The sequence below is a fragment of the Micropterus salmoides genome, unplaced genomic scaffold, assembly GCF_014851395.1.
Source record: "Micropterus salmoides isolate LMB-PRFRI ecotype aquatic unplaced genomic scaffold, ASM1485139v1 Ms_hic_scaffold_18, whole genome shotgun sequence".
Classification (NCBI taxonomy): Eukaryota; Metazoa; Chordata; class Actinopteri; order Centrarchiformes; family Centrarchidae; genus Micropterus; species Micropterus salmoides.
The window spans coordinates 17,446,333-17,469,513 of record NW_024040928.1 but is presented as its reverse complement, the minus strand read 5'-3'; the positions used below and the strand labels follow the sequence as shown (position 1 = coordinate 17,469,513).

General features: G+C 39.7%; 1 protein-coding gene across 1 annotated transcript in view; it reads left to right on the top strand.

Moving 5' to 3' along the window:
- foxo3b (forkhead box O3b) overlaps positions 1–3,667 on the top strand; it is a 47,146-nt gene extending 43,479 nt beyond the window's left edge. The window contains exon 4 of the mRNA XM_038727152.1: positions 260–3,667. The gene's annotated coding sequence lies outside the window, so the exon portion shown is untranslated. The remainder of the gene's footprint in view (positions 1–259) is intronic.
- Positions 3,668–23,181: the final 19,514 nt, after the last annotated feature.

Sequence of the window (23,181 nt, the reverse complement as noted above, 5' to 3'; positions counted from 1 at the left end):
CTACAACTGCCTTCACATTAAAGTGCATTTATTGTGAGAAAGCACCAGTGGTCACTTTAATCACGTGAACCTATTGTTACAAATAACCAGAGCTGAACAAAAAACATGTTTACAGTAGATTTGTGACATTTGGCCAATAGTCGATCTGATCTGATCCTAGGTACAAAATGTTTGACTTTTAGAACAGAAAAGATTTGTTCTTGCTTTTAAGTACAGTTTGAATACTCAGGCATAATCATCTCGTCCTTTATCTCTCCAGGTCTGAACTGTGTAGTGTAAGAGAAGATCAGACACACATCCTTTTTGCCAAACCTGCCATCAGCACAAATACAAACCCTGTGTTTACAGAAGAAGACTTCCTCTCAAGAGCTTTACCTTCGTCCCACACTGGTGAACCTTGAACGATCCGACTGACTCTAGAGATGCTGCACATCAGCCCTCAAAGCCTCCTGTGAAATGACAACAACAACAACAACAACAAAAAGAAAGCTATGTCAAACTCACAAATCGTAGAATTATGCAATTTTCCTTTGACACCCAGTCTGTTGATATCAAAGAGAAACTGCTTATCAGAAGGGGTTTCAGGTGGAACACAGGGACTAAATATCAAGGAAAGATTGAAGGAGTGCACGGTGCAGTTGTTCCCGCTGACGACAAAAAAAGACAAAGTGTAAAGTGAAAAAAATCAAGAAGTGACATGGTGTAAATCTGATCCAGTGGTTTCCTGGGATGTGTTATGTTAAAAAAAAATCCCTCTGTTCTCACTTTGTGATTTTAAATGTTCAGCGTCTGTTTACTGGATTTTCTGTTTTATCATATTTGTTTCTGCATCATACATGTCTGTACAAAAACATTTGGTGTATTGATGAAATGAAAAGATGGAAATGGGGTATCTTACTCACTGAGTGGCCACACATACAGTACATGCAAACACACAGACAACCTAACACTTTGCCCCAGTTTGCAAAACTTCAGAACCCTTTGAAGTTACGATTTCTTATTTTTATTGCCATGCACTTCCATTTTTGTTTTTTTAAATTGCTTGAATTAAATTAAATGCTCCACACTGAGGGTTATATTACAATTAGCCGAATATTACAAAAATATTTGTTATCTTTTGTGTGTATCTAACTGTAAAAAAAAAAAATGGAAAAAGACTAAGAGGAGGAAACTCTCTGTCATGGATATTTGTACAGTGCAGGGCAGTGAAAAGTTCAAGAAGGAGGCGGTCACATCTTGTCTGTCTTTTCGTAGATTTCTTAACTTCTGGTGAGTTCTGTTGATGTAGCCAAAATGAATACCTGTGTGCTAGAGTTGTGAACATTTCCACACCATAACAGGTGCTATGTAAACAGTGTTGAATCCTGCCCTGAGAGCAAGCCGTGCATTTTGTGTGTTTTTGTTTCTGTTTTTACACATGACCTGCAGAAGCCCAAAGCTGCAGCCACTTGTAGCACAGTGAGGTTGAACCTGTAGACGGCAGGGGTGGGGGTGGGAGGGAGGTGTGAAGGGTTTTAGCCTCATTCCTCTAGAAGCCATTTGTTTCTCGAGTAAAACAATAAGCTATCTCTGTATATTGCCAAATTACTTGAAACAAACAGTAGGATATGCTGGCAGCCAAATCACAGCACAGACACACACACACACACACACACAAACACATGCACAGACATACATTACACACACATAGATAGAAAAAATAATACCAGGGATCTGTGTTAAGCTCTGATGTTTTCTTGTCATGAGCTTGTGGGGCTTCTTATGCATATAAAGAATCACTCAGGGGGGAAAAGGGAGGCTTCCCGTTAAAGTAACATCAAGTCACATTCTAATGGTATTTTAACATTTCTTGATAAAAAAAGAGTAATGCTTTGTGTTTGTGATCTTGTAACCTGTGAACTTTTGGCCGTCAAGATGAAGAGGAGGAAGGAAGATAACCGTCAGGATTAAGATTGCACGCGGTCTGTTATTTTTGGTTTTGCTGTCTTAGCATTTTTCTCCCCCTCTTTGTCAAACTTGTGGCACACATACACACATCCCCTCATGGACACGCCTGGTGCTCCTGCAGGTGACTTCCTGTGTCTCCTGAGTACATGTTAATGTGCGTTGTGTATGTGTTTATCTGTGGAGTTTATTTCAGTTGAATTAATCTCACAAGAATGTGTAATCCCTCACTATCCCTCATGGTGCATACAGCACAGCCGACTGTATGCATGTATGTATTTATGCATTATGAATTGTGTGAAATACATATACTCGCTGTATGTCCTTATATACTCATGTAGTACTTGACCCTTGGATTTTGTGATACCTCTGAAGGTAAAGTTGAAGAAATAATGAACAACGTTACACGGCGAGTAGGAGGGAACACTGTTACCAGCAATTTCATTGTTGAACCAGATTTTGAAAATGGTGGAAAGCACCATTGTTGTAGCATCTGGAGACTGTGGTATCCCTTCTCTGTCTGGAGTAGTGTATGGAAGTGTATGCCCCGCTGTGTATAATAGTGTACAGATGTGTGTGTATATCACTTTGAGGCCAAGGGAGAGGAGTGTGTGTGCATGGTTGGCTAGAATGAACGCCTGTGCTATCTGAGGTTTAGTGCATGCCCTAGATGTACCCCCCTCGATCCTTCCAATGGTGCCGTCCTGCGACAGAAATTGTAATACAGAGAGGAACCCTGTGTCTTTAGCACTCAAACACACACTTTCTATTTTTAAAGTCAGGGCTTACAGTGCAGCATTTGCACCATCCTCCCGTATTAATCATGAGTGTGTGTACATAGACGCTGACACAGGGAAAGCCTCTTTAACGGACGTTCCTCAGCTTCACACTTGTTTTATTCCACGTGGAGTACAGTAGGTTCATGTCCCGGTGCTCTCCTTGAGCGTTTGGCTATAACTTTGATGTGGTTAAAGCGACAACGAGCTGGAATATACTACACCTTGTCACATATAAAATTTCCAGAGCATTATCATGTGTCTTTTGGCAGGGGGAATCCTGAGCCATCACCTGAACTGCTAATCATTGAAATGTATCTACACTGACTGTACTAAACGTTAAGAGCGCTTTACTCCACCTGTGAAGAAGACTGACAAGGTGAATCCAGGGAACCCTGTAATCCTTTCTATTTAAAGAGGGTTATTGATCCTTTGATAAACTGCAAATCTCAATCGCAGGAAGGTGTTGCTTACTTTCTGTACATTCAGTGTAAAAATGTTTTGGCTACTCGGGAAGATAGTTTACACTTAGTCATGGTGGAGCAGGCCTTCCACACGACCACTCAGTGCTACTGCTTCATTCAGGCACAGATTATCTCTTCTTGTGCCCAACACACACACCTGCAGCACAACGCGTGCAAATTTAAAGCTAAGCAAAAAAGCAAAAAAATAGAAGAGACATACCACTAGATACCTTAATCACCTCTTGGACATTTCCTTTTCATTATCTTCTCTCAAACCTTTTCCATACTTGTTTAGAGGCCCAGGCCAGCTCCCCTCCATACACCCTCTGAACCAAGCCCTTTGAACTTTGCCCTTTATTAATCTTTCTTCTTCTTGACTTGATGTTAGTGGGTATTTTTCCTGTGTATTCCATTTTGAATTGTAATCTAGTTTGTATAAGAAATGGTGCGCATGTAAATAAAGCTTGGTGAGGCTCCACACACTTTCCTTGTCCTTGTCTTAACTCATTTTATTGCTGTAAAAATATTAAAATGTCATCATTTCATGAGTGCTGTGGAAGCACAGGGACGCTGTTAACAGCTCATATTGCCATGAGAGGAGTTTCCAGCCCAGCAAGGATCAGGTCCCAGCTCTCGCCTGCCTTACATGTGATGTTAATTCACAAGTTAACTTGCCAACTGTTTTCCAAAACAGTGTGACAGAGCGCTTGTGCATGAACAACTTTGACCTCACACTCCCTCCAGAAGATAAATCTCTTTCTCATGTCAGTCTGGCGGGAACAGCAAAACAACTCCATGTTCCTCTCAAGTTCTTGGAAGTCCTCTTGCACAATGTTTGTTGGGGCTGTATCAAATTAGATGAGACATAGAGCGACCCTCTGATACCACTGGGCTGGGCACTTTTCCTTGATTGTTGTGACATAAGGGGGAAGAATCAGAGATGGGGGTCACTTGCATGTCTGAAATTTCCCCTGGGTCTCTGCTGACTCTTCTTATTCCCCTTCTTGCCTTACTCCTGTTTAGAACAGCCAATAGGCCACTTTCCCTCTCAAGCCTGTTAAAAAAAAGATGATATTATTCCAGATTATCCAGTTAATTTAAGTGTGTGTGTGTGTGTGTTTCTGTGCGATATGTTTGTCTTAAGGGTTAGTTGACAGGAGACCTGTCCATAAACTGAAATGTTCTCTGTGAATCTTTGAAGGAATCTTCAGAGTGTAGCATTAATGGGAATATCTTTTTGTCTTTTTAGGGAAAATGTATTGATCTCGGCAGTATTCAATTAATTACAATCAATTACTTAAGTGATGATCTTTCATGTGAGTGCTTAAGTTCTGTCTAGTAATAATATCTAATTATCATGAAAGCAAGGACATCTAGCGAATGTTTAAAACATCTCGTCCCACTGTGTGCAGGTTCACCCTAAAGCTGTCACTGTGTCCCAAAAAACATTCAAATACTAATCACTACTTTTTAACTTACATCTTTACATAAATCACACAGTTTCTAACTATGATCACACCTTAAATAGGATCATCAACACTTCACTTAAAAGCTGAGCAAACCAGAAAACCTGCCTAGAAAAACTGACCCCTGCCAAAATGTAGTCCCATTGTAACATCATCTCCAGGGTTAATAAAGCAGATTTCTGTGTTTGTAATTTCAACAGTGTTGAAGTCTCCTAATTTTTCATATTATCTTAAATAATGCTCAGCAGGATCATAGCCATCATTTAGAAAACCAATTTCATGTTGTGGTATTGTTTCTTGGGATTTTTAAGACCTAAGAATGAGTTTATGTCCCCCAGTTTCAGAAGAATTACACATGGGAAGTTTTTTTTAAGGCTGGAACTGATCTTCTTTATAGCTAAAATCTTTTAATTATTTCTCCAGCAGAATTATGTTCCTGACAGTGTAGAGAAGCTACAGAAAAGTTATTTTATGTCAAATAAGTTAACACAACATTATAAAAATTAACACCAAAGTAGCAAAAGTACATTTGCTTATTAAAAAGATTACCTCAGTAAGAGGCTCTGCCACCACCCGCATCTATAGTAGGCTCCATATTATGAATATGCAATTACAAACCCACTTCAAATCTTCAAAGTACTGTATATTTATAGCCCTCCAAATATGCCTGACTTTTTGCTATGTTGCCTTCGGTCTTAGTTAGTGTAGAAACCAGTCTGAATGAATTGTGAAACCCAAGCTGTGTTGGCTGGTACCATATTGTACATTCATAACCACACTATTTGTCATTGTTGCCAAACCCAGAACACACATCAGGTAGGTTAGGTCTACCCCTTTCATTTATACTCATATACACAAAAGAACCTCAAACAAACAGAAAGTCATTTCTGTTTGCATTGTATCTTCAAGCCCTCTTTCATGATGAGGAGATATTTCAGAAGGGATAAAAGAATTGGGGAAAAGAAAATCCACTGTGCTCCACCAAACAGCCACTGCAAAGCTCAGGGTTGACTCCTGAAAACTCCAAAATACACAAACATGCTTCATGATGGACATAGCAGGCTCACCACAACTACAAATACCAAACCCACATTTCAATAGCAGTTCCCAGTCAGCTGGTCACCTGACTACATGTCTGGCTGTAGTCACACCAGTCTGCACGAGGTTACTGAGGTTATTGGTGTGCTGGAAACTCTTCTAAACTCAGGGGGGGTTCTGAACTTATTTTAGAGCAGCTAAAGCCAGATTCAAGATCTAGTGATTCTAAGCCAAGTTATGTGAAGGACATTTATTAGCTTTTAACTGACAGAAAATTAAATGCTTTCAAATTTTCACTTTGAGTTTTTTTATTGTTATATATTGTATTGTTGTGTTTTGTATTGTTAGAACATTCCGGTATATGCTCATATCATTAACATACACAGCAAAATAATCACAAATCTGTTGTCTGATTCTTGTGTTTGTGGTTGTCTCGCTGGCTGGTTTCCTGTCAAGTCAGAACTAACTGTGTCTTTTTGTTTGCCCGCCGTCTCGATCTCCGCCCACATTTTGGTGTTTTATTCACCTCTGCCTTGTTCCATATCAGTGGGCTCATATTTTGTAAATGTCATCTTTGTTTTAATATGTTGTGGCAATTAACCTGTGTACTCAGAGCTCATTACGTGCCACCAGAAATCAACCCATGGTTGATTCAACTTAGTGTTCATCATGTGAACAAGTGACTGGGCTTACAGCACATACTGTTTGAGAGTGTGTATGCATTTGTGGTTCACATTGTAGATCAGCAATGTCCTCATATAAGGAACTAGAAGCTATGGAAGTTGTTTCCAGGAGCAGTTAATTTAATGTTTGTCACGATCAAGTACAGCTGCTTTAATCTCATTTATGCTTGCCATTTTTCTGTTTCTATTTTTCATGAATTTAGCCATAGAAGATGACATCCCATTATTAATCCTGCCTGATGAACTCTGATTGGTCATTTGTTTCTTTAATCTGTGGAAACGGCCACAAGACAACACCACTCTCCGAGATGCAGGCGGTGAGTCAGAGGTCTGGAATCAGACCAACAATGTCCTGAGCTGTTGCTCACCAGGTAATGTATTATATAACGTTAAATCCAGGGCTGTGAGTCATAGTTTCATCCATTGTGACAGCTACAAGAGCTCAGAGGAAGACATGCTATCACCTGACATGAAAAGAAGGCACATCATACACTGTACAAATAGTATGTATCTTACTGCAGATATACTGGCATATGAGTCTGCCGAACAATTGCAGTACAGAATGTCAAGTGTAATTTAGAGTGTCTTAAGTCCATAGTTTCTCCTCCACTGTTTAATTGTTCCATTGTAGAATGTCCTTCCCTTTACATAATTGGTTACAATTATTTAAAAAGCATTATTTATGTTATGTGTTTGTGTAAAAATATCGGTTGATATATTGTTATTGGATTTAAACTTTCAAATATTCATCTTGGTATCAGCCTTCAGTAAATCCAGTATCAATCAGGCTGTAGTCATCATATCAGGTCAAAATTCATTACATGCACATTAACTAGGGCAAACACAAATTTTTGCAGCTTCATCATAGAATAGAATACAACGTTACTGTCAACTGAGGTGGTCTTTTGGCCATCTGTCATTTCTTTAAAACATGAACATGTGGCACTTAACAGCAACATTAACAGTATAAATACACAACACATAAAAAAATTTAGAAAAACCTTCAAAAAGAAAGAAAAAACAGATTCAAATTGAATCTCTGAGCTAGTATACTGCCATATTTATCATCATAATATAATGTCTACCTCTAATCGTCTCTCAAACCTCATGACCTATGACTAAATTCTGACTTCTAATCCCACTCTGCTTACTGATGGACAGTTTCTGGACCCCACCTTTGAGTTTAAACAACCTAGCCTTATGACATGGTAGTTTGATGTTGTCAGACAGCACATTCAACAGACGTAGTCTGAACCATAACAAAAGGCTTAAGCATAAATACCTTTGCAATTTGAACAAACAAAAAGACAGACTGGCCTCCAGTACTATTAGTCATAATGACTAATACTCTATCTATCTATCTATCTATCTATCTATCTATCTATCTATCTATCTATCTATCTATCTATCTATCTATCTATCTATCTATCTAACCTAATCTAATCTATCTAGCCTTTTGTTTTCTCTCTACACACACAAATGGAAACGATGCCATGTACAAGTGCACTGACTAATGAGAAGTGAGTCATCAGTATGTGGTGTGGGGTTCAAAGTGTAAACAAGATGGAGATGTGATAGATCTGTCGAGATATGGCCATTAGTGGGCTTCTCTCCCCCACCCCACCCCCCAGCACTGACACTGCACCGATGATGGATGTGGTAGGGCTTCTCTTAATCTCAATAGCTCGCCTCTTGCCTGATTTCTATACCTTATCTGAACTCCTGCTCCACACACATACACACAAACATGCACAAACACACACGCTAATTGCTGCTGGCCACACGAGGACGGATCCAAGACAAAGGGGGGTGGGGGGTGGGAGGGGAACCTGAGAACTGAGCAGTCGTAAATGATACTTCTGTGTGTGTGTGTGTGTGTGTGTGTGTGTGTGTGTGTGTGTGTGAGTGTGTGTGTGAGTGAGTGAGTGTGTGTGTGAGTGTGTGCATGCGTGCTAAGTGCTGCAGTGGAATGATGTCATCTCTGTAATGGCACACCGGCACAGAGCGGTTGAGCATTGTCCCGCAGCACCTCCATTCACAGGCTGTGATCAGCGTCATCAAGGCAGATTATAGCTCAGAATCACAGCCTGTGGTGGGAGAACAGATCACTTCACACTGCACAAACCTTTTATAATTACAGATTCACACAGACACACACACACAATGAACATGTACCAACAGACCAAAAAAACAATCATCCTCATCATGGATTCACACATACTGCTTGCTTGTACTGTGGGAAGAATTTATGCCTACATAATCACAAGCCTTTCAATTCCTTCTCTTCCATTAAGATTCCTTCCTATGAGATTTACACTGTGTTGATCCATATGGGTACATCGCAAGTACAAACGTGTGAGGATGTGATGCACAGTATTGGTGTGAAAAGTGATAAGCAGAGGCGAGGTGCAATGAAATGACAGAAATAGAAATAGAGATAGGAGGGGAAGTGAGAAGAAATGGTTGGGTTAGTAGAAAGATAGAGTGAGAGAGAGTGGGGGTGGGGGGGAGTCACATATGACAGGGTGTTGAAACTGGCACATTTCAAAATGATAATACCTACAACATTCGAAGTGCTGTAGTCAAATATGAAGTACAATAGTGCAAAGGAACACCAGAGCCTTGTCTCCTATGTCTGGCCTACGTCATCCAAGCCCTTCAGTCTCTCCAAAGAACAAAAAATTAAACCCTCAACTCAACATCAGAGAGAGACAGGTAGTTCTTGCGAGGACAGCAGCATCACTTTAGTCTGTGGCGTCATTCCCCAGCCTTTCTTTCATCTTCACTGACTTCTATGATTCTCTTATGTTTTCACATCTCTGTTACTTTTCAAGTTGTCCATACCAAGAGTCTGAGTCTTTTTTTCTTCCTTTTGATTGTGTCTGGTTGTTTTGTGGTGTTGTATATACTTCACTATGTTAATTATGTGTTCTTGTGGTCGCACTATGTTTTGTGTTTTCTTGTAGTGGTTTTAAGTTATAGAAGTAGTGAAGTGAACAAACTTTCTGGATATTACATAAGAGAGATTCAATAAAAAATATATTTAACATAACAAACACGTTTGACTTGAACAAAGACAGAGGTTACAATACATGTTGGCAACTGAAGCATCTTCGTGACAACTAAGCAAATTCCATCTGCTGATGGAGAGCATTAAGATGGGGTAAAAAAAAATTCAGCAGACTGAGTTGTTTTATGTTTTATGAACTTTCATGCTCAAAGTGTTACATACTTTTGCATTTGTCTTTCAAAAACCTTAGCTCTAGTGGGTGGAGTGTTACTGTAAAATAATGACATTAATTAAAAAACGTATTGTTTTTCAGGAAAGAAATGATAAAATAACCCCAGGAGAAAATGGGGTAATTTAAGTTGATCTTTATTTTGGTCTTTGAGTTAAAAGAAATAAATTATTTAAAACTGAAATCAGTAATGCACCCAGGTGTTTAAATAGCTGCAAAATAATGTGTAAATATCAAAATTACAGAAGCATTTAGAAATAATTGCTGCTCTCCTATTTTAACTTAACATATAGGTACAGAATTAAGAGGGATAAGGATTGATGACAGTAATATAGTGCAGCATTACTAGTAGATACTGAACAGGGTCATTCCTTTGATGATACGCTCCATGGAGAACTTGAAACGGGTTGATTTAGACAATAATTTAAAATGATTATTCACATGTTGTAACAAATTGAACCCTAGCAGACTGCTGCTGTCAGGATATCAATGTAATCATTTTCCCCTCCGCAGGTGAGAGTCTCAGAATGACTGGAATGTCTGTCCAAAGTGAGTTTTACTTTCTGAAATTAATTTCATAAAGGAAGCAATATTTGAGGTGAAGGTGTTTTTTCATTTCTCATTATGATAGGTAACTACAAATACAGAAAAGAAATTCAGGCCTCTGTATGTGAATGATGTTTTTATTGCAATAAAATAGTACACTCCTCTCCTCATGTTTCATCTTTTCCTTATCTAGTTTTGTTGAATCACTCGCTGATCTCTCCTTAGTTTTCCTCTCTCCCTCCCACATGCAAGACCCTGACATATGAAGGTGAAGCAGAGAAATTACATGTGGATGCTCTTTCACTGAACAGATACTAAATGTTTTGAGGGAAAAATGTGAAGAGAAAAGAAGTGTGAACGAAACTTGGAGGATGTGAGGAATGAAGAAAAGAAGGGGAAAAAAGCAGTAGAGACTGATGAATGTTCCCGCTCTTTCTTGTTATCCACCCTGGTGAAGCATCACCATGGATTCAAAATGATTTTGTTCTTTGGGTCTCAATCGATGGGCACTCGACCATTGATGGGACTGAACTGGATAACCTCACGCACCAGCAGTGCAGGAGTGAACTGTTAGAAGAGGGGAAATCATTATTTTGACTGATGCTTTTCATTTGTCACGTTGATTTGTTTTGGAATTGTGAGAGGTTTGAGCGTGTGATGTAATCTGAGTTACACATGATAAACCTATTCACTTTAATCGCATCTGTTGATTTATTCAGTAACATAATCAAATGCCAAATAAAAGCATGAGAATGACGCCATAGAATCTTGTTAAAATCCCTTTTTCCTCACAGTCATTTCCTCAGCTTCTGCTCCTCCTCCTGCTGTTTGTTCTCACCTTCCCTTCATTCATTCTCACATCCTTTATTATTCTCAGTATGTTTTTCTCTTATTCTGCTGCCGTCAACCCCACTTTTCCTCAATATCAGCCCCACACAGAGAAAGAGAGAGGGTGATGCTGGGTTGGATGCAGGGAGGGAGATGAGGTGGAATAATCATGCATGAAACAGATCTCTGCCTCCTTTATATCAAGCCAGTTGATATAGAGTCCGTCTCTCCCTCATGCTTACTCTCTCACACACATACACCTAGAATGTGTTATTTCCCCATGTGAGGGGACATCGTGCTCAGCTTGCTCTCAATCCTGTTGCTGTTAAAGCCCACTAACCCCCATCGTGCTCCCATCCCCCACCACCCTCTGGGTTGAGAGCATTACCTCCCACTGTAGCATGTGGCTGCATGTGACTGCAATATACTGTATGTGTGTGCACTGGGTCACAGGACGCAATATACTATACTGTACTCTACCACGCTGGCTTTTTATGGTGGATGATTTGTCATGAATAGTCCCTTAATGGAACAGCTAAATTAAAGTGTATGAAAATGAAGACAAAGTGAGAAGTGTCTATGTGTCATATTGTATTGGTGTGTGAATATGTCTTTCATCATCCAACACTGACATACATGGAAATGTGTTATCTTGCAGAGTACATGTGCATTACTGTAGATTAATAGCTAACCCTGTGGAAGACATTACTTCTCTTCCTCGTTGGTTAGGCTCCATCGACTATAACGCCAGAGCTGTTGTTTATTAATGTCATCATGAGATGCGCGACTTTCTGCATCTTAGACAGCAAGAGAAGAATATATGCAATGTATTTAGATATAGACAGAGGCAGAGCTGTGTTGATATGGTAAAACTCCATCAGGCACAGATTCATATTGTAGACACATGACACAAAGATTGGTTGATATGTTGATGTTTGAGCAGTACTGTCCTTAAAGTCCCTATATGTAGAATTGCTACAGGATTATGGCCCATCTTTCAAATAATTTCATTTTATATTTATAGGAAAACAAAAGATGAACAGTGAAAGATGGCGTATTGCCATCAAGTACAATATATTCCTTGATTCCACCTCTAGGGGTTGCCAGAGTAAGACATTTTTAAAACCTACACATAAGGCTAGATTACAATTCAGCTAAGCAGGCAACTGCCTTCCAGGGGTCCCTAAAACCCAGGTTTATAGTGTGTAAGTTGGTTTGAGATAATTTGATTACTTCCAAATTTGTTTGTGAATTTGCACCAGTGAAATACGTTAGCAAATTGATGCATTATTAGGTAACCTTGATAGGAGGTCCCTGTGTCAAAATCTGAAATCTTAATTGTTTTCAAATTACCACAAAGTAGTTGACATCCAGAAAACCTGGGACCAGGTTCTTAGGAGCAAAATTTAAATAATCTGCCCTCTACAGTGTACTGTGTGCACTGTATTTGATAGGCACTTGGCCACAACAGGTGCCCAACAACAAATTTGCACCAGGACTCCCAAATTGTTCAATCCGGCCATGCCTGCATATAAGGGCTTTAACTTGTGACTACAATAAACAATTATAAACTGAACTGAATGTATGTGAAGGTGAGAGAAGACAATCATACAAATCTCCAAATTTACCAAATGGTAGAAATTCTTTACAGAAATATTCTAAATATCAGTTTAAATAATTCTTAGTAATAAAATGATGACCAGCATTTTTAAATGGCAGTGGCAGGCATGTTGCTTTACTCCTTTAATGTTTTGCTGTTATTGGTGATTTTTTTCTGAGAATTGATGTACTGGTGTACCATTAAAATGATTCATAGATAGGTGAAATGGTGCACAGTGAGTGTAGACCGTCATCCACCTCCATCCTAACACACTCATGCCCAGAATGTCAAGGTCACTGTGTTCCACACTTCCATATATCTTCTCTGCACTGGCCCAAATGGAGGGTAGGACAGACACAAAGACACAGAGAGAGAGTCAAAAGTATTGCTTTGGGCGTCTGTGTGTGCGCGTGTGTGTGCATTCATTTGTGCCTGTGTGCGTGTGCGTTGGAGTGAATTATGGCCTGCACTCACCATTAAAACCACCAGGGAAATCACATACATAGCTTCATTACTCCCTTTCTCCATCTTTCCCTCCCTCCCTCTGTCCGTCCCCTGTTTTCTCCACGCATTAAGTCATAGTGGTGATGGTGTGTTGAGGATGAGGAGCAAATCTATCATAAAGAACGAGTGGACAGGGAGGTGAAGTCAGCGTCCAATTCGACATAAATCTAACACTGTAGATTCTTATTTATCAGTAATATATTTCCCAAAAGTTTCCAAAATGTTCAAATGGTTCAGGAAGCAATAGACGAAGTTCCTACATGAGTAGGAATCTGCACCAACATGGCTAATGCTAACACACCACTTTACAGACCGGACGCTGCCTGGCTTTAATCAGTCGGGTCAAAAATGGAAAAATAATCTCTGACATTAAGTGGCATCTTGTGTCGATCTTCCATCCCTATGTGTCTTTGTCCCTATTGTATGAGTGACAGCATGCACATGTGTTTGTGTGCATGTGTTTATGTGTTTTTGCTTGTTTGACAGATGATTATTTCTCCACCCTTCTCTAAAAGGCCTCTTTCTCATCTGTGTTACATATGTGTTTATGATGTGTGTTCTGGCTTGGACGTGCACCTCTGTGTGTTTATGTGTTTGTGTGTGTGTGTGTGTGTGTGTGTGTGTGTGTGTGAGTCCAAGTACAGTACTCTTGTGGCCTTGCCCTCTGACTTTGTTTATTAAGACTGCAGCGGAACCCCCTTGCATGAGAGCAAAGTAAGCAAACCTGCATTTGTACACATGATGACTGTGCTTTGTTATTTCTGTGTGTGTGAGTTTTTGTACTCATGAATGAATGCTGCAGAAGTTGTCTTTCATTAAGAGATCTTAACAAATTGTTAACTGATTAAATGTGAGCCTAAGATTGTGTTTTTATTTGTTTGTGTGAGCATGTGTGTGCAAGAGCCAAGCAAGTCCAGACACAGAAATCACCATTACTCACGGGGAGATCATGACAGGATTTAGGAAAGAGAGAAATAGAGCAGAAAAAAACAGAGGTGGAAAGAAAGAGGGTTTTATCATAAAGCTAGAAGAAGGCCAGCTATGACAGTGTGGTAGTTCACTGGCAGATATCACCCAAGAGGGATAAATGATCCTCACAGTGGAACAAAGGACATCAGGTCTGGGGGAGGGGTGACAGCAGGACGAGAAGACCTCACCGATGATGGTGATATAGAGTGTGTGTGCCAGTTAATATAGTGCAGGTTATTATAGAGCTCCATAAAATGCTTTGCAGAAGGTACTGCCTTAAACACACAGGGGGTCATCCTGGTACATGTGGGTTCAGTCTGTTTTTGTTTTCTGTTAGATATGTAATATTCTTACCATTTTAGAATTTGTTGTAGTTTAGTTTGTTGTAAAAAGAAATGTGGTTTGGGCTTGACACATGTGGTTTAAATGGGAATGTTCAGTAAGAACAACTATGTCCGGTATTATTTTACCTGTTTTGTGTTCCACTTGAGACGATGTGACACACTCCTGTCAGCATGCAGTAGTACACTGAGAGACATCTCTATATTGGCATTTCTTGCCCTGAGGCTTGTATGCACCTAATATTTTTCCACTACATTCCACAGTGACCACGCATGCACAGTGCACCTCACAGGCCAATTTCAAGAACATTTGCTTCTCTTGTTTATAAGTGTATGTTGTAAGATTAAAACTACAGCTTCAAACTAAATCTACTGCCAATCTACTTTTCTTTGACCAGATACATCTATTAAATTAGATTATTATATTGTAATGAAGTGATGAAGTTCAAACCCTTCCTGTTGCCACAAATTAGTCAGCGGCAGATATACAGAAGTGACAATAAAGTATTGTTATTACACCAAATCTGTTTTATATGTTTTATAGGCTGTTCATGAACAACTATGCATTCAATTTTTGTGTCAAAAAGTAATTCACAGACAATTTATGTTATTTATATTTATGTTTAGTGTCAAACATTTTCTATTGTGCATTCCTGCGACATCACATTAAAAATTCATGTTTATGATGAATCAATAATAAAGTTGTTTTTTTTGAGCTGTTAAAGATGGCTTGGGTCCTCCAGGACCCCAAACACAAAATTAGGGTGAGAAAAAAATAATGGTTTTCAGCAGTTCAAAAATTAATCTCAGTTTAAGGTACCCAAACTCAAATGTGCATTTCTTACAACATTGAAGTAGTTAATGCTTGACAAACACATGAAAACAGCAGATCCGAAACAGTTTTCTCATAATATGATGAATCGCTATGGGATTATGAAAGCCATTTCTTTTTTCCCTTTGCTCCTAATAAAATAGCGTGATTGCACCATTGGTTGTGCAACATAAATGAGCAAAAGACATTCAAGTAAAAGGAGAGGGCTACTTATTGTCATACATATGCAAAAAGACACAAAAAATGCACTTAGGAAAGTGTGACCCTGATAAACACACCAGAGACAGAAAAAGAACAGAATCTGTAAAAACGCCAGGCAGGCACCGATGGCCTTCACCAGCCCCCATGTGTACTTGTTGAGAAAAGCCTATTGTGAGTGCGCCGAACACAGACCCTGATGCTCACTTTATAAACTGAATCTTTTTTTTCCCAGGCCTAACAACATGAGTAGGGAGCAGCTCAGAACACACTCACATGAGCATTTCTGCATCTGTAAATGCTTCACAAATAGATAAATACTGAAAAAAAGGCCTGTCGTGTTAGAGTGCATCAATGGCTATGTGTGTTTGAAGATGTTTATGTGTGGTCAGATGGCCTTGGGGAAAGTGCTGCAAGGACTGATGCAGGGGTTGGACACAATGAAACACACATACAGGTCAGCATCCACATCCGCATATCTTTGAATAGAAACAGACATAAGCTCCATCAAGATAGGGCTGAGTCGCCTGCATTTTGATTAGCATACAAAATGAGATGGATGTGCTTCACTGGGATCTGTCAGTGTGATGGCAATCTCGAGGGAAACAAAAAAACAGTTCCTCTTTGGACCTATATGAAATTTTAAATCTCACAAAGAGGCTAGCTGTTTCACCCAGTTTCCAGTCTTTAATGCTAAACTAAGCTAACTGAAAGCTAGCAGTAGCCTTAGACTTAACAGAGAGACATCTATCTTCTCATCTAACTCTTGAGAAAGAAAGAGAGAAACCAAATCAGCGTATTTCCAAAAATATCAACTATTCCTTTAAGCTCCAAAATATTCTGAGCATTCAAAACCTGCAAGCAAAAAGTAATTTAGTTAGATATACAGTTCTATAGATTAATATAGATATAGATTTATTCACACATCACATAATAAAGGAGATGATCTGCAACTTTTTCTGTATTCAGGGGACATCTAATTTTGTCTGGTGTTTTTCCCTTTAGTGCAAAAACTTGAGTGACATATTTCTATTATAGTGAACATTGAGTTTAGGTTACAGTACCTCGATATCTATTTCTGCCTTCTTTCACTCAACCAAATCTACCTCACGTGAAGCTGAGGATGTTTCCTGTGAAACACGGTGCCTTTCATAGACGTTGATAAATCTATGAAAAAGTTTTTATGGTCAATATTGTACTAGTGAATACTAACAATTAAGGATAACTTTCAATTTGTTATAGAGTGATAACTTTATATTTTTATTTTATGGTATCTCTTGCTGTACTGAATGCCTGCATGCCCATATATCCAGTGTTTATGTGCATGTCTTTAAAAGCTCATCTATGTGTAATATGAGCGTGTGTGAGTGAGATATTTTCTTTTCCATGCATACAAAGAGAGATGAGTGATAAGATGGCGACTGTCTGCCCGGCATGTCTGCTTTATTTGAATGTCTGTGTACAGTGTCGGTTAACTCTTAGCGCTCACAGACAGCAGGAGAGTTTGGCCTTCTGCCCATCTTCTGCCTGTGATTGAACAGCGTGGAAAGACTCTTCTATTTGATGATGTTAATGTGGACTGAAAAGGAAATGTACACAGCAAATTGAGAAGAGTTAAATTTTTGGTAAAAGTGAAATTTGACTAAATGAGTTAATTATACTCTGGATAGAAATCAAATCCATTACATTTGACTCTCAGTTCATACGTAGTTGGTGTAAAAACATAGTGTCACTAAATCCAACCTGTACGTGTAATTGTAAATAGTAACTCTGATCCTGGCTTATACACTTGAAGTGTTTATGTCACCCTGCCCCACTGCATAGGCCTACACACACCGATTGGCTGATAGCCAGGAGTGTCATAAAAGCGTTCCACTGTCTGCTGCGAAAATAGGGACCATGCGTTTGACCTCTAAACTTTAACACTGTAGTAGATGAAGTAGTATCTGTTAATGTTATATTTTATATTGATATTTCTCTACTGGTACTTGGTCATTTTGCAATGGTGAGCCACCATAACTTAAACTAACTACCTTAAAAACCAACACTGGTCGGCGGTAAGAAGTCTTACATTTTAACTCCTAAAAGAGTAAAAAAAATTACACTAAATTAGCGCACTAACACTCCAAAAAGAGATTAACACTCTGTAGTGTGGACTAATATAGACACTTAAAAAGCGTTAAAATCAACGCTGACAGTGTACATGCTGATCGTACTGCATACTGGCTGTATGTATATATCCTATATATCTTGTTGCCTTTCTTTCCCTAATAAAAGTGACAGCCAGCACTGATCAAGTAAAAAAAAGTGCTTGAAAAAGTTACTCTGGTACCTTTTTTCTCCACAAAATATGCAGAATACACACTGTCCTTCCTGTAAGAGACAGCTCTGCTTATTACAGATTTTCCTTGAAGAACCTAATTCATCTTGTACAAAAGCTGAATCTGTAATATTGTTCAAGTAGCAGAACTGAAAAGTCAAGAGTTAGATTTTTTTGTGTCAGAGCACACTCACCATGTCTGTCACAAACAAGCAAGCTGCTGACTTAGAGCAACGACTCACTGCTAATTTGTGTCATGTTCTAACTTCGATCTGCTGGCTCATAAAAACTTTACCCGGGCGGTTTCTGACTGCTGGAAAAGCTGACTAAAGAGTTAGAAAAGGCCACATGTTAAAAAGAGAGAGATAAGAAGAATGTTGGGCTAATCAGTGGATGGAGTTATCTCAGCTGTCCTGGAGATCTGGAAAAGGCCAATAAGTGGACTTTGAGTTAAGATTTTTTTGTGTAAAACTGCTTTTCCCAAGGTCAAGAATGAACTTTTCATGCTCAAGATAGCAAATCCTTTGGATGTATGTCACATTTGGAGTGAAACGCTGTTTAGAAATATATTCAAAGTATGAAATGGAGGATATGCAATACAAAATTAAGAGTATGCTTAATGCCTCTGTATCTGATATATAGACAATTTGAGCTTGAAACACTGTAATGTTTATGATGCAATGTCCCAAAGAGATGAGGGATGAAGGACAAAACAACGCAATACTGGGGCAAAAACAGGCCAAATGAAAGGAAGAACACAGACAGACAGATGGGGAGAAGGAGAGATATCATCTTCAGGGGTCAAACCAGGACTGAATAGCGATTGGGGGAAAGTAAAGAAGCCCCTTTCCTGAGAGCTGAGCGCTCTCTTTCTCAGTTTAAGCTTCTGGCCAGCGATGGAGCCGGTTGCCACGGAGACACACCACCTTCAAGCAGGACGATGGCTCTCACAAATCAACCCATTCATTCCTGTGACGTGAGCAGCACCGATAACAGTGACGTGACTTACTATGAGCTTGTGTGCATGGGACAGTGTAGCTCAGAGGAGCTTCATCTATAGACCTGCCTTGTGCTTTTCTCTTCCATGGCAGCTCTCTTGATGTGGCTCCACAGGTTACCCCCAACATATAGACTCTGACTATAATGGGGTCCATTGCTTAGCATGTCAGTGCCAACTGTCCTGGCAGTATGTTTCCTCCTCCCTTAGTGACAATGAAATCACAGAGACCATCTTCCTCCTCCCATTGGCTGGTAAGCTCCATGGTGATGCCCCGTGATTGGGCATGCCCAGCATGCACTCTCGGCCAATCAGGTTCACTGTATCCAAGAGACTGAAGCATGTAAGGCTATTTAAATCCAAGCAGAGACTCACAAGATTGTTCAGATGTATATTTCACAGTGTAAAAAATAAAAAGCTAGGGGGGAAAAGGTTTACGAGTGGACAAATGTGCAAATCCAGACAGACCTGATTGGTGTTTAAAGTGGTCGGCCCATCTAGACGGGTTAAAGAGACCCAGAGCGAAGCGTGAGTTGAATGAATGAACTTCTGCATCATGTACTCCTCCTGAACCCTGAGTTTATCTATGAATATTGATCTACTCCTTCTCCTTCTCTGCATTGAAGCTTGAGATGCAGTATATGAAGCTTGAAGAGACCGGGGATGGCACGGTTAAAATCAAATGGACAGAGGAAGTAAAAGCTGGAAGTATTTTTTCCTGTACTGATTGAACAATGTGTCAGGGTTGCAGCCAGCTATTGGTCTTTCATGGTGCTCCCGGAGCAGGAATGTTACATCAAAGACCAACTTGCAGTGGACCACAACTAGAGACTGAAACTCTCGCTGACGAACACAGCGTAAGTCTGTGGCCATTTTGTGTCCACTCATTTTTTGAAACGTCATACTTTCTGTGACAACAAAATGGCGGACGAATCCGAATGTCGGGGTGGCAGAACAAATAAAAATAAATGATTTAACTTGAGGTGAAAACTTACTATTTTCGTATTGTAGTAGATTATAATTTTGTGTATGCAGCTAATACAAAGTCGTGTTATTTATAATTTCTCTGTATATTTTCAGTCAGAATTTGTCTTGGGTTAATTATTTTGTAACTTTCAATAAAACTGAAATGACTGATGGTTTTATTTAGCTTACACTTATTCCCCCCACACATGTCCTTCTGTGTCATGGAGAGCTTGTCAATAGAACATGCTGGCTTGCAGGATTATAGAGAATGACCTGTATTTAACGTAAATGAGTGGAGAGGTGAAAGTAGGCTACAGCTTCGACCGCTGCTCCAAACTACAATACGACCATGATAACAGCAGAACTACACTGACCGAAGAGATCTGAATGTTAGTCAGAAAGGAGTAGAAAAAGAAGGGTTTTTAAAGTGTAGGTTCATGAAAGCAAATAAAAATGCATTCAATTTACAGTACTTGCTTGTTATCTCAGTCACACATTTTCTCTGTCATTTGTAATCTCTATGCTTCAGTATGTGAAGGAGTGTTTTAGAAACCCAGAAAACACATGACAGTTACACTCGGTTTTAAGTTGCTATTACTGTCAATTTATCAAATGATAAAGGCAGATTTTTTTTTCATTTCAGTCAGTGGAGCTGACCGGAGCAGTTTGTTTGTTCCTACATTATGATACTAATTTGTGACCTTTGTTAAGGCTGCAATGTTTACCACACATAGTCTATATATGTCACCGCTGTAATGGTTACTCTATCCTGTGAATGTTTGTCTTAGGAACTTTTAAAATGTATTACGGCATATTGCTGCCACCATGACAAAAACATACAAATAAAAAATTCAGAATTTCTCATATCTTTTCCTTCTTTTACATCAAGATTATGTTAGAGATTATGTCATACATTTTTTTTTTGTGTGTGTGTGTGTTGTTTTGTGTGTTTTGTGTGTGTGTGTGTGTGTGTGTGTGTGTGTGTGTGTGTGTGTGTGTGTGTGTGTGTGTGTGTGTGTGTGTGTGTGTGTGTGTGTGTGTGTGTGTGTGTGTGTGTTGTGTGTGTTTGTGTGTGTGTGTGTGTGTGTGTGTGTGTGTGTGTGTGTGTGTGTGTGTGTGTGTGTGTGTGCTTGTGTGTGTTTGTGCGTGTGTGTCTGTGTGTGTGTATGTGTGTGTGGATGTGGTTGGATAGTGCTCTGATAGTGCTCACTGTATTTGTTTGTTGTATTGACATTTTTTGTACATAGTCATGATAGTTCATGGCAGAAACGTTATAACGGACAATTCACTGTTCAATCTTTTGTCATTTCAGTGAACTGATAATAAACACTTTTCCGTCTTTCACTCTTGTCATGAACTTGAACTTAAGCCCAATTTATGGTTTTCATTGCGCATGATTAGTATGGAAAATATTATAATACTATCTTAATAAAACTATTCTTTTATTAAGATATGTCTCATGGGAAACTTGTAAATACCCTTGTATTATAATTTGTAAGTCATTTTGTTTTACATATTTATTGTTTGCTTGTTTATTGGATGAATTTGTTGATACATACATCTTTACCAAGACCTCTGATTTAATGCCCCTCCTTCTTATAATGTCAACAAACTAAAATACCTATGCCTACAGGTTGCTTTCCTGGACCAGGACTTCTCTCCAGCTTTCCGCATCCCTCCAGCTCATCAAGGACCTCCACAAAATACTAAATACTTTAGATACATGCTTTAAAAACTTCTGTTTAACCAACTGTTTTAATTCATTTGAGTTATCCATCATATAAAGGTAGTGATGGAATGAATTAAGTAGCCTACATTTACTCAAGTACTGTCATTAAATATAATTTTGGGGTAGATTACTTGTAGTTTACTTGAGAATTCCCATCCAGGTCATAGTTATCCAACGAAGATTAAAAGATTAAAATCAAGGGCAACTGGACTTGGTTGAAGATACTGGAAGACGTTTCGTCCCTCATCCAAAGGACTTCTTCAGTTCTGACTGACTGGTAGGGAAACTCAGCTATTTAACCTCAGTGGGGTCGTTGGCCCGGGTCATCGATACCGCTGGTTCGTTAGTGTTCCTTGTTTCTGTGACGACAGTCGTTACAGTCGTTAAGACTACCTGAGGCCAAGACCAATAGGTTACATTTGTTGAGCTTCCTGGGAAGTGATGAAAGGACAGCATTGTTAGTGGGGGATAAGTTGTGGCGTAGACCCCCTCCCCTGTTCAATGACGGCTTCTCAACGCTGCTGTAGATGGCTTCTCTGTCTAAAATGTGCACCTGGTGGTCCTCAAACAAGTGTCCTCTGTCCTTCAGATGTAAGTAGACTGCAGAGTCTTGACCTGAGGAGTTGGCCCTTCTGTGTTGAGCCATGCGTTTGTGTAGTGGTTGTTTAGTCTCCCCAATATACAGGTCTGTGCATTCCTCACTGCATTGGACCGCATACACTAGATTGCTTTTCTTGTGTTTGGGTGTGCGGTCTTTGGGGTGTACCAGCATCTGTCTTAGTGTGTTCTTGGGTTTAAAAAACACAGGGATGTTATGTTTGTTGAAAATCCTCCTGAGTTTCTCTGATACTCCAGACACGTATGGAATCACAATGTTGTTGCGTTTGACCTTCTTTTCCTCCTCCCCTGTAGTTTTGTTCTTCTTGGATCTTGTGGCTGTTTTCACAAAGGTCCATTTAGGGTATCCACAGGCTGTAAGTGCCCCCTTCAGGTGGTTCTGTTCCTTCTCTCTGGCTTGGGCGCTTGTTGGTATGTTTTCCGCTCTGTGGTGCAGTGTTCTCATGACCCCTAGCTTGTGCTCCAGTGGGTGGTGGGAATCGAAGAGTAGGTATTGGTCTGTGTGTGTGGGTTTTATGTAAACACCAATCTGCAGGCTCCTGTCCTCTTCAATGTGTACAGCGCAGTCCAGGAAGGCCAAACTGTTGTTGTGAACATCTTCTCGTGTGAACTTGATGTTACTGTCCACAGAGTTGATGTGTTCTGTGAAGGCTTGCACTTCCTGGCTTTTAATTTTGACCCAGGTGTCATCCACATATCTGTACCAGTGGCTCGGTGCTGTTCCTCTGAAGGAGTTGAGGGCTTTATTCTCCACTTCTTCCATGTAGATGTTTGCCACAATCGGGGATACCGGTGAGCCCATGGCACAGCCATGCTTCTGTCTGTAGAATCCACCGTTGTACTTGGAAGTAGGTGGTGTTTAGACAGAGGTCGAGTAATTTGCAGATTTGGTCAGGGCTGAGTCTAGTTCTGTTGTCCAGGGTGTTGTCTTGTGTTAGCCGTTTCCTAATGGTTTCTACTGCCTCTATGGTGGGGATGCAGGTGAACAAAGAAGTCACGTCATAGGATACCATGGTTTCATCTGGATCCAGTTTTAGTCCCCGAACTTTGTTTACAAAGTCAATAGAGTTTTGGACGTGGTGAGGCGTGTTTCCCACCAATGTAGCTAAGATGGTAGAAATGT